Consider the following 17,489-nt stretch of genomic DNA (forward strand, 5'->3'; position numbering starts at 1 on the left):
GTCCTCATACTGGAACCGGCTCGGCCGTTTGCTCGCTATTCCCCTGGTTTTGACAGGAGAAGGCCGTTTTGTGATGCATGGCAGATGGGCCACAATTCAGCAAAGCACAGCAAAACATGGATTGCAAACTAGGGGCCCTAGTCAATCGTTGCCACATAATATTAATGAATGGTCATGATTGAAAACAAGCTATTCTCCAGTCCAAGTACGGAATCAAAAAAAATTCAAACTCAGAAAAAGTAATGAAATAGTCTTTAGCATTAAAAGAATTCTAAAATAGATTTTGGAGTTCTTATATGGCAAGTCTTCATGTCTTGACCTACATTAGATAACCTTTTTTTTTTCCTCTGTCAGATTTTATCCTCAGAGAACCACGGATCGCCTTTCCTATTAGTAACTCCTATATTCTATATATATTGACTCCAAACCAAAATGTTACCGTGATATTGTAATTATTGAGGCTATCTTTATTTTTGTAAAGACATTAACAAGATAGCAAGATGTTATGGAGGTAGAAAACCATAGATACAGGTTCAATACATGAATCTTTATGATACAAATTCAATATGTAGATCATCTTTATGATTCCGTTGAAGCATCCATTAAACATGCAATACCACCTGTTGCCACTGAACTCCGGCAGATCGAGTGAGGTATCGAATAAGTGCGCCTAACCTTTAGTAGAGAAAGAGTCTCCAAAATAAAGTCTTCTTATCAAAAATTATCTAACGGAAGACTCTTTCGATGCTTAAGTTAATTGGAGTAAGCGAAACAGTGAAAAAGATTACAGAAGCAAGCGATTGATATATCTCAAAAAAATTTATCCTAATCTTCTTCTTACCTTCTCTTATATAGAGATGGAGTGAATGGTTACTTTGTAACTTCTATTCCTTAAAGTGCAAAAATGTAGAAGTTACTGAACTTGATGTGGGTTTAGTAGATGGTTACTCTAATCCATAATTCTTCAATTAGGAGTAGTTAATGCCCTTGTCGTGCATGTTTCCAATCCCTGATCTTTCAAGTCATGTGTGATGGTTCTTTTATGGATCCCCGTCCCTCAATCAAGCAACTTAACCAATTAAATGTTGATATCATCATTGATCCATAAAATAGTCGTATTGTCAGATAAGTCGCCGAGTATCGCCATTCTGATATAATCGTAGGCATCTGAGCAACTCTTGGCATCGTAAGTAAATATCGCTTTTTTTCAAGTAAATCCTCGGACATTTTTGAGACATGATCCCAACTATTTACCCTAATACCACCCTTCCGAGAAACACATAAGTTGCCTGTACTATAGACCCTCATGCTTATCAACCGGTGATTGTTTTTAAGTTCGTGATTCATATTTTTAAGTTGTTTTTCAATTGTGTTCGCAGTATTTCTGAAACTAATTATTAGAAAGGTGGAATGGATTTGGGTTGGGCCAAACCCCAACGAAACTAACTTGCTTGAAGCCCTAACGACAGCATGTTGATGTCCTATTCCTATGATGCACCCTCAAAGAATCGATGGGTGCAGCTTAACCACGTTTTCCACTTTTTCCATTTCTAATTATTTTCTCACCAGCAAGGTCGTTCATGGGGCCGGCGGATCCATTGGTGGCATTTAGGTTAGCCTAAGACCATTCATGAGATCGGTGGGCCCAGCGGTTTTTGTGGGTGGCTTGCCCAACCAACCTAAAGGCCTTTCTATAAATATATATATATATATAAGGCCGCCGAGCTGGGTTAACAATCCGAATCACTCAAGCCTGAATCAGGTTAAGTTCGGCCATTGAGTTCCGACAAGTTGAGCTGGAGTGTTGGTGCCCAGTGGACGTTCTAGATGGGGCTTCACCGCTTCAGCTCGCTTGCCTCCAACCTGTTTTGACAAATTAGCCGATCGGCCACTTTCTGTGATTTCCTCCGCAACAAGCAATCCAGAAAGCGTCTCACGTAGTAACTGCTACGAGGAGTGGTTGCATTGATGTTCTCGAAACACTTCAAGAGCAACTTCCCCCACAGGAAAAAGAACCGCAGGAAAAGAAAAGAAAGAAAAGATTCAAATGCACGATGCGTTCTTCCATCTACATGCCAACCTAAATGAAGTCGCCACCCACTGATCGCCGTGCCCTGACCCTCTTCCCCTTCATTTTGGCTTCGTTTTTGATCTTTGGAACCACAAGATTAGTCACAGAGACAACGAGTGCAAGCTGGAGTCATGTCCTCCGTCGGTCATTTCCGGCCATCTTCAGCTCCGCAAGAAGAAATGCTGCAGAAATGGACCATGTTTCTCGACCACAGATGCAATCTCTTTGAGGGAAATGGGTGTTGTGATAAGCTAATTCTCGCCCTCTCTATACTGAAGACAGCTGCCCTACTTGGCCCGGCAACTGACTTGTCAGAGAAATGGGAGGCCCGATTCCCTCTATCAGAAGTGGAGGTGGAAACCTCATTCATGTGAATTGCCAAGGTCAGCATCACTTCTATCTTTGTGTTAAAACTTTAGAGCTTTGACTTCTGGGCTTTGGGAGTATAACGCGTGCTGGACTGGGTTCATTCAGGTTTGATGCTGTGAAGTTATTGGAGAGCCTGAGGAACAAGAGACTCATGTTCATAGGGGACTCGATCCAGAGAACGCAGTGGGAGTCCATGGTGTGCCTCCTCCAATCTAGTGTGGCTGACAACAAGAAGTACCTGCACAAGGATGCTCCAAGAAAAATTTTTGTAGCAGAGGTAGGCAAAATTTGAGTAACCTAGTTTTATGAGCACCAAAGTCTCATACCTGTGCTTCATTCACTCTGCTTGAGTTCATTAATTTGGTTCTTAGGAGTTCAATGCATCAATTGAGTTCTACTGGGCTCCATTTATCGTGGAGTCAAACTCGGACCATGCTACGAAGCACACCGTGCGGAAGAGACTGGTCCATTTAGACTCTATTGCCAAGCATGGCCGGAATTGGAAGGGAGTCGATGTCATGGTTTTTGATAGCTATGTGTGGTGGATGTACAAACCTCTCATCAACGCCACGTGAGTAGCTCCTTTTCTCTCTCCGCTTCTCTATTCCATGGACTCACAATTCTACTGATTAGTGATTCGCACGTAGATATATATCATAGAGATAAATATCCTTTAAATTTCGATTGACATATGGTTTCTGTAATCCTCAAAACTTACTCTTGAACATGATGTTTCTGTAATCCTCAAAACTTACTCTGGAAATGATCTGAAACCATGCAACTCGTAATCCTTTTGAACCTGAAACAGAATTGGCACACTTGACATCTGGCAGTATAGTGTCCCCACTGCATATAGAATGGCTCTACAAACTTGGGCTAAATGGGTTGAATCCACCGTCAATCCTCAGAAACAGAAGCTCTTCTTCATGAGCTTATCACCAACCCATCTATGGTAAGTCCCACAAAAAATATCAGAGGACCATCTTGTTTAATTCCGGAAATAGTCATATGAACTCTGATAATTATACATGGTGCTACGATTGTATAGGAGCTGGGAATGGAAAGCTGGAAGCAGTGGGAACTGCTTCAACGAGACGTATCCAATCGAAGGTCCATATTGGGGACAGGATCCAGCTTAGATATCATGGCGGCAGTGAGAGATGCCTTGCAAGGGCTCAAGGTAAAAGTAACCCTACTGAACATCACCCAGTTGTCAGAGTTCCGCAAGGATGGGCACACATCAGTTTACACCGAGAGAAGAGGCAAGCTTTTAACAAGTGAGCAGAGATCAGAGCCCAACGTATATGCCGATTGCATCCATTGGTGCCTGCCTGGCGTACCAGATACATGGAACGAAATATTGTATGCATATTTGTTATATAGAAAGTCGTAGCAACTGAGCTCGCGTGACATATAAGATGTAGGTGAGGAACCATGGTAACACGAGCGCAATTGTTTGCTCAATAAAACATCATACAGCCCTTCAACCCATCATAATAATTGTTTTGAAGCCGGCACAAAGATATATTTTTGGGTTTTCCCAATCATAAAAATTGAAGTTATGCATGCTTCAATTTAAAGTTAACTTGCTTCAATTTTGATTTCTTTCTATTAATCAATGCTAGATGGTACGTAGGTCTCCTTCTCATTCTTGAAGGACTGGTCCTTGGCCTCTCCCTTTTTAACGCTTATCCGCCGTGAGTAGCCAAGAACTCTTTGTTGGTCAGGTTGGTAAGGCAAACTGTTTAACGGCCAGTTTGTAGGACTCCCCCCCTGCACGCTCGCCCATATTTATCCATCCATTGCATGTAACTCTCCACCGTAAAATCATTGTATGTGCTGTGAGACACAACCGGCCAGCTCCACAACCCAAATATAAGGAAGAAAAGCACTAGGCATTGTAACGTAGAAGCCATGTTATACTACTGCGTGCCACTGGAGGCAAGTTCTAACACTAGAAAGGTTCTTCGTGAGTTTATATAGAGGTTTTTGGAGATGTAGCTCGGTCTAAGACGGGTGGGAGGGAGGGATTTACAGTGATGGTATTGGTTTGAGCGGGTTTAGCGGTTAGCCTGAAACGTGTACCTTCTCTGCTCACGTTACTGCTGCGTGCAGGAGTGAGCTACTAGACGGGTTGTATCTTTTGCGCAAGAAAAGGATTCACCTTCCTTGGGCATGAATCCTCCGTCACATCTTGAAATAGTTGCTTCAAGATGTACAAATAAGAATTTGAAATACTTAAGAGATTTATGTAAGCAATCCAATGATTGATGTTGTAAAAACAGAACGACCATTTTTTTCGTGCAAAAGAATATCAGTCATGGAACTAAGTCCACATAGGCGGACGTTAAAACACTCCAATGTTGTAAAAGTATTTTTTTCTTTGTCATGGCACTCTAAAGAAGGGAACCATATGAGACCATAGAACCAGTTACGTACCTGAGCATTCATTTACCAAAAAAAAAAAAACTCCTCAGAGAACTGGAGCACACAGCAGCAGCCTTGCACGCTGAGTAAATGAAACCTCCAGGCAAGGACCAGATTTTCTTTTAAGCATGAACCGATATTAGCTTTAAATTTGTAATATTGAGAACTCTGATTGCATAACTAAAAAAACTAAAAAAATGATGGCTACAAAAACGCCATGCTAATATATATGAACAAAAAACTTTAGTTGCAATAAAGTTCCTAATGAAAGTTTTTTTTTTTCTTAAGGCCCCCAGAAAGGGAAGCACAAACGTGTGGCAAGTATTTTTGCAAATTGGCTCGTATAATGAATTGAGCATGGCTTATTATTAATCTATCGGACTGCATAGCCAGCATCATGGCAGAGAAATAGCTCGCTTAGATGGAATGCCTAGTTAGCAGCTTCTCACAACCTTACAGGAACTCCCAGTCAGCCTCCATGGTATCGTGAATAGAAGCAGCAGTAATTCCTTGCCTGTCTTGCATTCGCTTACTGTTATCCTGGTGCCAATATGCTGCCTGCCCATAATCCTTCAACGGTCGCAGTTTTGAAATTATAGCAGCCCTGAGTTTTTTCTGATGAAGAAAACAAATGTCACTTTGCAAATTTTGGCTCACAAAGAGCAAAGTTCATAAATACTTGCACAATGTTGTAATTCCAAAACTCCAGATGCAGATACATCATAAAGAACCGCAGATAGAAAACTGCAGGAAATAAAACTCAGCAGGAGGAAGTGGTTACCCTCCTACAAGAAATGAAATCAGGCAAAATTCGGCTGTGTGTTGGTCTAAATACTTGGGATAATAAGAACTCGATCAACTATTATGATTGAGCATGTTCATGCTTTCTCTGCATCAATAAGTCAACCAGGGGGGTGCGGGGGGGGGAAAGAGATGATCAGCACAACCTCTACATAAGAACCAGCAGGGGATGATAAAGAACAGATTCTGCTAGAAAGGAGATCAAAGTGGATAGGCAGACCCTTGTTCCAATCCAGTAAATCAGCATCTAAGTTTTGGCTATGCAGTCTTAGCAAGATACTAACAACAGGGTTTCCAATGTTCACTAGGGGTAGTCAGGGGAAAACACACTGAAGACATGATTCCAATAAAGATCAAATGGATGCATATCAATGTTTATTTTCAGCACTAATGTCTAATTGGACAAATGTCTGTGAAAAAAGAACTTGCACAAGGATCCAAGATCCAATCCAGATGCAAACCCAACAGGACCCTACCCAACCCGAACTATATGAAACATCTGATTTGGTCTAAATGCAGACCCCACTTACATCTGTAGTTACAATTGGGTTCCTTCAATACATAGACCAAATGGATTAGGTAGCTCCCTAACCCAACCTGACATGAGAATACATACATACTATACACACACGAGCATGTACATGGATATAAATTTGATGCACCTAATAAAATGATCACACTGCTATGTACGTTTAGAGCTGAAAAACTATCTTCAGGTGATTAATGATGATATTTGAACAAGGCAAGACAAGTAGAAACTAATGTCATATAGTAAGGAAGTTTATATGACCTGAATTATAATGATAACAAAAAGCATGCGATGTATCTATGAAATAGTAGTAATCAAGAATGTGCGATGCACGTTTCAAGAAAAAATATTATAAAATTTTACATTATATAAATTAAAATAACAATAAGAATAAGCATATTTCTTTATTCGTTAGCAGCTGTTTAGTTATTTTTTTCTAATTTGTTTACTCTCATAATATCTTTGTTATGATTATTTGTTTCTAGCAGGTATCTCCAATTTTTCATATTTGTCTTCTATCAAATAACAATCTTTCAAATATTTATTAAATTAGATCTCTAATGAATTTATTTATCTTTCTAATTGTTTTCGTTACTTGTTTGGTTGTTCATATGGTCACTGCATTTGTTTTTTCTTATAATTGTTTGCGCACAAGCTAGGGGAAGTGGAGAAATAGAGGGAGGATATGTTGGTGGGAGTGACAGAGGGAAGCGGGTTATGGGGAGTGCACATGTTTTAAGCGAATTAAAGATGGGAGAGAGCGAGGATGGACAGTCCAAGATGTTTGGAAATTTTGTGTTCACCTGTTCTTGGTTTAGTGTGGTCTGTTCAGGGAAGGGGAAATGAGAAAGAAGTAACTAATGGAGCTAGAGAGGGAGATGGGGCGGCGGGCGAGAGAGAGAACACAATGTGACTGAGAGGGGAGCGAGCAATTGGTGTAATTAAAGAATTTTTAGGATAAGTAGAAGGGTATATTTGGAATGAAAATTGAAAGAGAATTAAAACATACACTTTAATTTGGAAACTATCATTTAAATAGTAGTATAGAAGTGCACCATCATGGTATATAATGAATGCTAATCAAATAGCAAACAGCTAATGCAAATCCTGGTAAATCTGGAAGACTGCATCATACAAACCGGATGGCCATCATTTCTCATACACAATTAGACTTAATATGTGGGCAGATACAGCTTCTCATAACAATGAACATCAAACACCTACATAATCACATGAGCTGCAGCGCACATCATGGCCAATATATGTCAGATCATGTATAAGCAAGTGTAGACATTTTAGGTAAACACACACACGGCAGTGTTGGTGCCACTTTGTTTGATATGCAAGTACGATATCCATGAATTGCAAGTTACCTTGTATGACCTATTCTTGAATTCCTGACATGAGACCAAAGCAAGTTCATAGTCTTCATCGTCATCATCCCAGCTATCCTGAAGATCTACATCTTCAAGTTCTCCGAGTTCTGTGCTCAGGTCATCCAGATCAGTAACTGTTGAACAAGCTTTCCCTGGCAGAGAGGTCTGAAATTCTGAAACAGCTGAACTTACAAAAAAACCACTTATCAGGTACTTGAGGAATTAAAATATAAAGAATCAACCATTCGATAAAAGTGTGGGTCTGCCCAGATGCAAATCAGCAACAATAAACTGATATTCCCTTTTTCTTATTTTTGTGGAGAAGTGGTCAACTGAAGTTCATTGTGTGTAATTTTGCATGTAGCAGTAAATATCAGAACTCAGATGGGTGAATCATTTGAAAATGAAAAATAAAATAAGAAAATCAAAACATAACTGTCATACGTCCCTGCAACAGAACGTTTGGTATGTTTAAACAGGAGGTGCTCAGTGAAGCGCAAATGGCCCTAAGAATTTCAGGGAGGGAAGCATCAATTGATCAGGTAAGACCTGCTTGGGGTCTGCTCAAAGCCTGGGCCGGGGCAAAAACCACCAGGCCCAAGCCTGATTTCAGCCCAAAAAGGCCAACGCATACAGGCCTAGATTCCGCTGAGCTTACTGTATCTTCAGGCAGTACTTGGAACAAGTCCTGGTAGGAACCCTATTTCAATTTAAAAATCTAAATCTGAGCCTGGCCCAAACCTGTTCAACCTGAAGCTCTCATGCCAATTCCCAGCTCAGCCCAACAGCCTGATTTCTTAGCCAAAAGTCCAGATTTTTCAGTCTTCAGCCAACCCTGCATTTACCAACTTGCATTTGTGATGGTAGCTTTTCATCTCCCTTTGCTCATCATAAACAAAACCTCATTATTGGTTTGTGATGGTAGCTTTTCATCTCCCTTTGCTCATCAAAACAAAACCTCATTATTGGTTCTGAGTCATGAACGGAATTCCTCTAATCTTCAAAAGCTTTCAGTTCTAATACTAAAATGGTGCAGAAAGGGCAAGGCGTGGTAGAGGAAAAAGCAAAAATTTCTCAGCGAAGGAAACCATTGTTGAACTAGGAAATGAGATATATCAGAAAGAAATGACAAAGGAATCTAAATCTGACTTTGTAACTTTACAATGATGCATCACATCAAACCATAACACAACTTTTCAATACTAAGGGCCTGCTTACAACCCGAGCCACTAAATTATGTACTCTCTCATAAAAACTCTCAAGCTAAATCCATGATTGAGAAAATCCAGAGATCAGAGGAGTCTAGCATCCTATTATTCCAAATTTAGAGGGATATGGAATCATCTTTCAATCGGTTTCTATAATTTACTGATTCTGAGCACCTCCACTCCCCTTAAACTTCTGCCAATTTTAAGTTATTTCCCAACCCCTTTTGCCTGCCAGCATATTACATTCAGCAATTAGGTGCTCGCACGTCCAAATTGGCTCTCAAGGGAGTTCAGGGAAAACCACTACAGAATAGAGAAGTAATTGCTAATGATTTTTAAATTCTGCTACTTTACCAGTTTACAGTGACAGAGAGACTCAATTCAATCCCTAAAGAAGCTCAGTGGATTATATCATAACCTCAAAGTATGTCCAACAACATTACTGAAAAACCAATGCTTAGGCAATAAATCTGAAACCAATTGTAAAACTAAAATTTGGGCATAAGGATATAGTAGATAGTAGATGTGGTGGTGCTAGGTTGACTTACAAGGAGCATTAATAATGTTCCTAATGGAAACTGCCGGTCAATGACAACACAAGGATGAAGCCTGCATTCACTTATCAAGCCAATTTAGGTAGACTAATGAACAGGAACCGGAAAATCTTTCTATAGTTAATATGTGGCAAAGTGCATGAGCCACTAAAATATTTGAATCAAAATCATACTTTATAGTACACAGGTGATAAAATGCAACAGCCAGTACAAGGAAGAAAACAACTGGGAAGTTATGCACGTACCAGATTCTGGTAATTGCACATCAGCCTCTGATCTATTAGTTCCAAATTTTTGCTGATGTTCATTTCCAAGAGAATGCACAAGAGATGCTATGCCCCTAGATGTAGAGGTGCCTACAATGACATCTATTTAGGTAAATCTTAAAATGGTATACAACAGCAGCAATGCAAACAACAAAATAAGCAAACACTGTAGATTGTTGATCAGAATATCCATACTGCATATTTCAGTTGATGCATTATTGCCTGACAACATGAACCTTTCTTCAAGAACCATATTTTTTTTACGGGACTCTGATGGAAGGGCTTCATCAGTTGATAGAGCACTTGTGAAGTCAGAAGATGTGAATGCATCCGCAAGTTTCCTATAATTTCCATCCACACCTGTGCAACTAGAATCTGTAGCTTCAGCTGGAATTTGTTCCTTTTCACGTTGTTGCTTAGAGTATCTTGGGCTACATCAGGGGGTGTGACTAGTTTCATATCTTCCATTGAAGAAATAATAGGCTCCTCTATGGCAGAAGTTGCTAACTCATTTAAGTTGTTTTCATCAACTCTTTCACTTGATTTCTTCCAAAGCTCTGTTGTTGAATCAGTATCACTAGATTTATCAAAATCTGTCTCTTTAGCATGATTACTAGAAGGGTCAAGCCATTTCGTCAACCTCGTCAAGGAACTTTTAACATGTTCACCCATTACATTAACATATTTGCAAGGAACCTGTCCAACAAAATAATGCATTATTTTTTATTAGAAAGAATAAAAAACAAAATAAGTTATTTAGGAGGGGGGAAGATAAGGATCTCATATTACTAGGCAAATCAATTTATAAACTACTTATTCTGTTCAAGATAAAAGATGCCAACCTGAACCATTTTATTGGCACGAATTTTTTCTACCTTCTGGTATACGTTGTCAGCCCAAGATGAATTTTCTTTTTGAGAGAAAACCCACCTGGATTTTCAAATGTAAAATCCATGCTGATCAAAGATAAGCTCCTGGAAGAGAAAAAGAATCAACAAAATTCATCACCCTCTCTTGTCATGGAAGTTTTATTGATCAAACTTTTCCAAATTTTAATTTACTGCTCACCGGTCATCGACATTATGTTTACAACACAAAATGTATAAAACAACTGCACATTAAAAGAACACAAACACACAGATGCACATGCACACACAATTAAACATTCTTGGTGAGACAAGCATTCATTTGTTTACTCCTAAGAATGAAAATATCAGTCCAATTCTATGATAAGAAAGCAGAAGAAACAATTGTATAAATAGATTAGCATGAAATTACTCCATAACCATTCCCCAAAAACAATTAGGCTAGGGTTCCTTCAAGGATGACAGCAATAACATCCAAACTTATTGGTCATAATAAGTTTGCAACTTTAAGTCGCTTGCTTTAAAGCCCATTGATTACACGTTTTCGATTAACCTAACAGCGACTATAAGTTCTGCTAGTAATTCCCAATGCATCTCCCATAGCATTTACAACAAGCGAAATGATATCATACTGAGATCGAAAATCAGCCATGGGAAGAGAACTAATGAAGATTTGACTGCAGCTTGTTAGCAAGGACCTATCCCCAGCTAAGAATTGGACCTAATTTCCTATAAAACTTTGTGATAGTTATCCTAACAGTTGATGGTACAAATGTATTTAGCACCAAGATCACGTTACAAACTCACGTTACAAACTAACCATAATTTACTTGATATCCCCAAATAGAACTGAATGGTGCCATTACATAGGGGTTGATAGAAGAACTACTCGTAACTTGTAATATAACAGCGTTCCTTCTTTGGCAAATCACAAAGCTTAAGTACATCTTTTATGCCTCTGTATCCCAAGATGGATTAAGCTGGGAAGCATGACTCACTAATAAATTTTAAACTTTCTGAAAGGCTTATAACATGGAAGGTGAAAATGGATAGAAGAGAGATCAAATAGAAGGAAAACTGTGCAGTCACACATGGGCAGATCATCTGACAGCCACTTTCCCCTGCATCATGGCCCCATCCTGTGCACACAAACACATATACACATGCACACAGACACAATCACAGAGATATTTCTCGTTCAAACAGAGCTAAACTGTTTCTTCCCATAAAAACATTGATGCAAGATATCAATTATGAGTAATCGTTTACATTGTTTAAATTGGGATTCCAAAAATATTCGAACTTTCATACCTTACAATGGGACTTGCCAAAATATTTGCATTAAGAGATTTTGAAGTTGAAAATAAGGGTCGGTCCAAGACAGCGTATTAGGCCATTATAAAAGTCACTTCACGCTAAAATTCTTGCACAGCTACATCCTTTTAGCATAGAATTTGTCACGCCACGGAAAAATTAAACCTCAGAACTCCAAAAACACCCATGGGAGCATGTTACTACTAGACAGATAATAAACAGAAGTTGAAACATGCAACAAACTCCTCCAAACCGAGAAACAAAAGAAAGAAGGAAACTGAAGTCCAACATATATTCGCATAATGGACATAGATGAACAACGATCCTTAGCTGAAAGGTATCCAGCCTACTGCTGGATACCTAAAACCACATTAATTTAAATCACGAACTATCTCAACAGAAAGGATATAAAAATGTATTTCTACCATGATTCGAGTCGTCAAATAGCAAAACGCATTAAGCGACCAACCGATTGTCCAAAACCCTATTGTATTGCTAGGGTGCGCAGAAACACTACCACAAATGCAAAATAGAGCAGAAATCCCCTTCTGGGTGCATATAATGTTAACATCTATTAATTCAGCATCAGGAAAATTACATTAGACAAATTAAAAAAAAAAAATCTACTTTTTATCGTCAATTAGACTGTAAAATAAAAGTAAAGTAGGGAATTTATTGCCAAGACCCAGGAGTGGAGTAGCTCGGAAAACAACAACAACAACAAAAAAGAGCAGAAAAAAATCAAAGGGCATGCATCATATACCACTAAAAAAGAGCGCCAAGCCTACGAGATTGTGATCAAAAACAAAGCCCAGGAGAAATACCGAAAAAATTAGTCGACTTGAAGCGAAGAGCTAAGCGATCAGGAACTTGAGAATTTCTCGAAGTAGAAGAGAGGGGTCACGATGGAAAGGAGGAGGAGAGAGACGCTGGAGTAAAACAAGTCGGGAAAGAGAGGAAAACCTAAATCTATAAGAGGCAGCGCTTCGGAATTGGAGTGCTGGCGGGACCCACGCACATATATGCGTCGAAGAGACAATCTTTTATTTATTTTCAAATTCTATAAAGATACATCGAGGAAGGGAAGGTCGTTCACTTGACTTGGAACACCTGTTCTACATAATTCGGTAAAAGAGAATATTATTAAGGTTTAAAGTTTCAAGGACTATCAAAATATTGAGTTTGATATATTCACACCTTAACTATTGACAATACACGTTCTTTTACCAGATAGAGTCACGTGCACATTATTTCCTTTTTTCTTTGAGGGATATTGATTCCAGTGCAGCATAGCTTTTTGCCTCTGGACATCATATCGCGACAAACGAGATCAAAAAAGAGCTCAAAAGACAAAAGCTGACATTAACCTATGATTAAATAGAATAATTGATCCTTATATTTTTATTTTATACAAAATCCATCAATATAAAGAGATGGAGATAAAACTGTCAACAAAGATTACTCAATGTAAAGAAGAGAAGCTATATCAAAAATGTATAGAAAAAATCCATCTCCTTTTACATCTTTATTTTCTTATCTTTGCTATTTGATTGTTAGGTTATCCATTTCTATACGAATGGTTGGATTTTTTATTTTTATGGTTTTTCAGTCATATGTATACCGTATATTCCGTTATATTCGGCGTCAGCTCCTTTTATACCACCCCCCGGCCCCCCCTCTCTCTCTCTCTATATATATATAATAAATCGGGATAAATGGATGATTTTTTTTAATCCCAATGAGTGACGTCATCCTTTCGTTTCTGTAAGCCTTTGCTTCACACCAATAACAATAATAATATTATTATTTATTTATTTACCGCGGAGTAGCATCGGAAAGAAGGGGTTTCTCCGTTCGTTCTCCGACTAGGGATCCGCCTCCAATAAGCGGGAGTCCGACTACAACGGGATCGGCGCAGCGGTGTTTCAGCCTCCAAGAAGCGAAGTCCGACTACATACGGATCGGGACGGGCTGACCATGGAGGACGCCCGTGAGATCCTAGACCCGTTCAACCAGGACATCGTAGCTAACGCCTTGCCGGAGTCCGGACCCAGGTACACTCTTCTTCCGTAGCTCGCATGGGAGACCACCTCCGCCCTGTCAACGCCTCCAACGGTGACGTCGAGGAGGCCGTCGTGTTCCAAGATAAGGCCACCTGCGGAGAAAGCGATACGATTTCGTCACCTCCTTCCTTCCTCCACGGCCGGATGTCAATCGCCCAGCTGGCACACCCGCCGCCGCCCAGCCTGCCATCGGTGTTGCCTTCCGCAAATCTATGTCGGCAGCGTCCCCGCCGACGTGGATGCTGACTCGCTGGCTTCTCCTGCGGCGGGATACAGGGAAGTCCAGAAAGAGAGGGTACAAGACGGCAGAGATGGCCAGGGCCGCACTCGTTAATCCCGTCGTCAAGACCATGGACGGGCATCAGATAATTTTCAAGCTCGCGATCAATGGGAAGAAGCGGAAGCTGACGGACCCCTGGCACTGGAGATGCTGCGCCCCCTGCCTGCCAGTTGAAGTCCAGGTTTAGCAGCAGGATGCCAAAAAGTGTGCGCAAATGTCAGTGAGTCCAGCAATCTCGGCCTCCACTAGTAGTCCTCGTTTACTGCCTATATATATATATATATATATATATATATATATATATATATATATATATAATATATATATATTTTTTTTTTTTTTTTTTTTTTTTTTTTTTTTTTTTTTCAGTATCCTGGATACAGGGCAAGAAGTTATGAAGACTTCGGCATGGACTCTACTCTGCATCTCATGTCACATGGTTCGATTGAGTTAAGATTCCTCCTCGGATTAATGAGCGGTGGGAGGCATCACCATAGTTTCATAGAAATATGATGCAAAGGAGCAGCTTAAAGCCTGAGTTGGAAGGGAGGCAGTTTCGGCCTCCGCCTGCCTTTCATCATGCACACAATCAAAGCTACAGACTGAACTATCAACATGTCCTGCATTTCAATAACATGAAATAAGATTCAGAGGAGGTCTAAAGTATTCATTTACATGTAATTTTTGCATGCAATGTGTTGGCGAGACCCGCCGACCGACTGCCGGAGGGCCCGACCGCCCGACCGCCCGACCGACCGCCGGAGGGCCCGACCGCCTCCGACGGACGACTCCGACTGGCCAATAGACCATCCGACAGATGGTCGGGGCGACCGACTGACGGACGCCGTCAGCGGTTAACTACCGACCAGTCTACGGCCCATCGCCGGCCGGGGGTATGTCGGGCGTAACCATCCCGACCGACTGAACCCGGGGGTCTGAGGCCCGACTTACATGAAGCTCGCCGATCGACCGGAGGAACCCGACGCCACCCTGCTGGCTGCCGACCTAGGGTCGACTGACTCCTCCAACCGCCGTACAGCCGCCAGACGTTGTCAGCTCTGACACGGACATGCGGCACAGTTGCCTAGGGGCATTGTCCCGCCGAGAGCCGGGTCAACCCTGGTGATTAGACGGCTACACGGCGACGTGACGTTTTCACGGTGGCTCTGACAGCCCACAGTGAGTTGACAGTTCCTCACTTGTCCGCGTCATTAATGACGGCGCCATACCTAGCTCCACTATATATACCAGGGAAGGCAACAGTGCAAGGGATCGATCCGCCGTCTCTCCCACATACGCAGGCTCGCTCCTCCCCTCACTCTCTCTCTTTCTCAGAGCTCTCTGTCTGCATTTCACTGTTGCCCAGTCACCTCTCTGACTTGACCGTCGGAGGGTTCCCGACCGGAGCCGCCTCCGGTCAGTGCGGACTTCCTTTTGCAGGTGCACGCTTCCCGGCGATCGGCGACGAGGCGATTGGCCGCAACAGATTGGCGCGCCAGGTAGGGGAAACAGCATGACAAAGACAAGAGCTCAACGATCGAGAGTCACTGGGTCGGCGAGGCGCTCTTCCCGCCGGGAAGAGGCCTCCCCGCCCCCACCGGTGGCGGAGCCTAGCTCTCCGCGCCCTGCAGTGACCACGGAGGCCCAGATTGCGGCCATCGTACGGCAGATGACCGTACTGACCGACGCAGTCAAAAGCCTCCAGCAGCAACCGGCGGTCCGACCTATGCCTTCCAGGAGCAGCCGCCGACGGCCGCGCCGACCCCGTCGCCTCCATGCGAGCGCTCCCGACAGCGCTCCCACGGAGAGGAGGAGGACGACCACGGCGCGACGACCGACGGTCCCGGCGCCCTCTCCTTCCCCGTTGGAACGGGCAAGGAAGGAGAAGCGGCCGCGCACACCATCGGCCTCTCTCTCAGAATCTTCCGGAGGCTCCACCCCTGGGGTCTCCCAGCATCGACGAGCGGACGACTACGAGCGATGGTTCGAGGAAATCGACCGTCGACTCGCCCAACTGCAGATGGACGGCCAGAAGTCTTCGAACGACGTCGACTTCCAGACCGCCCAACCTCTCTCCCGACTGGTCCTCGACGAGCCGATTCCCAGTCGGTTCAAAATGCCGAACGTGGAGCCATACGACGGCTCCACCGACTCAGTCGACCACCTCGAGAGCTACAAAGCTCTCATGACGATTCAAGGGGCAACCGACGCTCTTTTCTGCATCGGCTTCCCCGCAACGCTCCGCAAGGCTGCCAGGGCTTGGTACTCCGGTCTTCGATCGGGCAGTATCCATTCCTTCGCGCAGCTCGAGCACTCGTTCGTGGCCCATTTCAGCACCAGCCGAAAGCCGCCGCGAACGTCGGATAGCCTTTTCTCCCTCAAGCAGGGGGAAAACGAGACGCTCCGACACTTCGTGGCGCGATTCAACGCGGCCACGCTCGAGGTCCGGGACCTCAACGAAGATATGGCAGTTTCAGCCATGAAGCGGGGCCTGAGGACGTCCCGATTCACTTATTCTCTGGACAAGACCCTCCCCGAACATATGCCGAGCTACTGGAGCGCGCATACAAGTATATGCGCGCGGACGAAGGAGCGTCCGACCGACGCTTGCGGAGCCCAGGGGTCCGAAGGAGAAGCGCAGAAAAGGTCGGGAGCCCGCCGAACCAAGCAGGCCCCCGACCAATAGTCGGCTTTCTCCACCCCGACAGATCCAAAATCACCCCGACGACAGACTCCGAGGCCGGTGCGTCCCATGTATGACTCCTACACTCCTCTCTCCGCTCTCCGTGCGCAGATCCTGATGGAGATCGAGGGGGAAGAATACCTGCGACGGCCTCCGCCTCTGAAGGCAAAGGGCCTCGACCATCGGAAGTACTGCCGGTTCCATCGGAGCCACGGCCACGACACCGAGCGGTGCATCCAGTTGAAGGATGAGATCGAAAATCTCATCCGTCGGGGGTATCTCGGCAAATTTTGGAGGGGTCCGCCGACCCAACCGATTGCCGATCGACGCCCCCAGCCGACTGAAGAGGCGCCGACTAACCAGCCGACGGCCGGAGTCATCAACATGATCTCCAAGCGGCTGGGATCGGGGACGTCTACAGAGGGGAGCCGACGAAAAAGCCGCGACCGGACGACGTAATCACCTTCACAGAAGACGACGTTCGGGGCATCCAGACTCTCCACGACGACGCTGTTGTTGTGTCGGCGACAATAGCCAATTATGATGTAAAACGAATTTTTGTTGATAATGGAAGCTCGACAAATGTTTTGTTTTACTCGACCTTCTCCCGAATGCGACTGTCAACTGACCGACTTAGAGGATCCCTGTACCCTTGATCGGCTTTGCCGGAGACACCGTCACG

At 43.1% G+C, this 17,489-nt stretch overlaps 2 pseudogenes; one reads left to right on the plus strand and one right to left on the minus strand.

The window, feature by feature from the left end:
* The first annotated feature begins 2,042 nt into the window (after nt 1-2,042).
* LOC140858089 (protein trichome birefringence-like 31) lies at nt 2,043-3,924 on the plus strand (annotated as a pseudogene).
* Nucleotides 3,925-5,093: 1,169 nt separating this feature from the next.
* LOC140857940 (uncharacterized) overlaps nt 5,094-17,489 on the minus strand; it is a 29,094-nt pseudogene continuing 16,698 nt past the window's right edge.

Source organism: Elaeis guineensis, chromosome 5 (assembly GCF_000442705.2).
Source record: "Elaeis guineensis isolate ETL-2024a chromosome 5, EG11, whole genome shotgun sequence".
Classification (NCBI taxonomy): Eukaryota; Viridiplantae; Streptophyta; class Magnoliopsida; order Arecales; family Arecaceae; genus Elaeis; species Elaeis guineensis.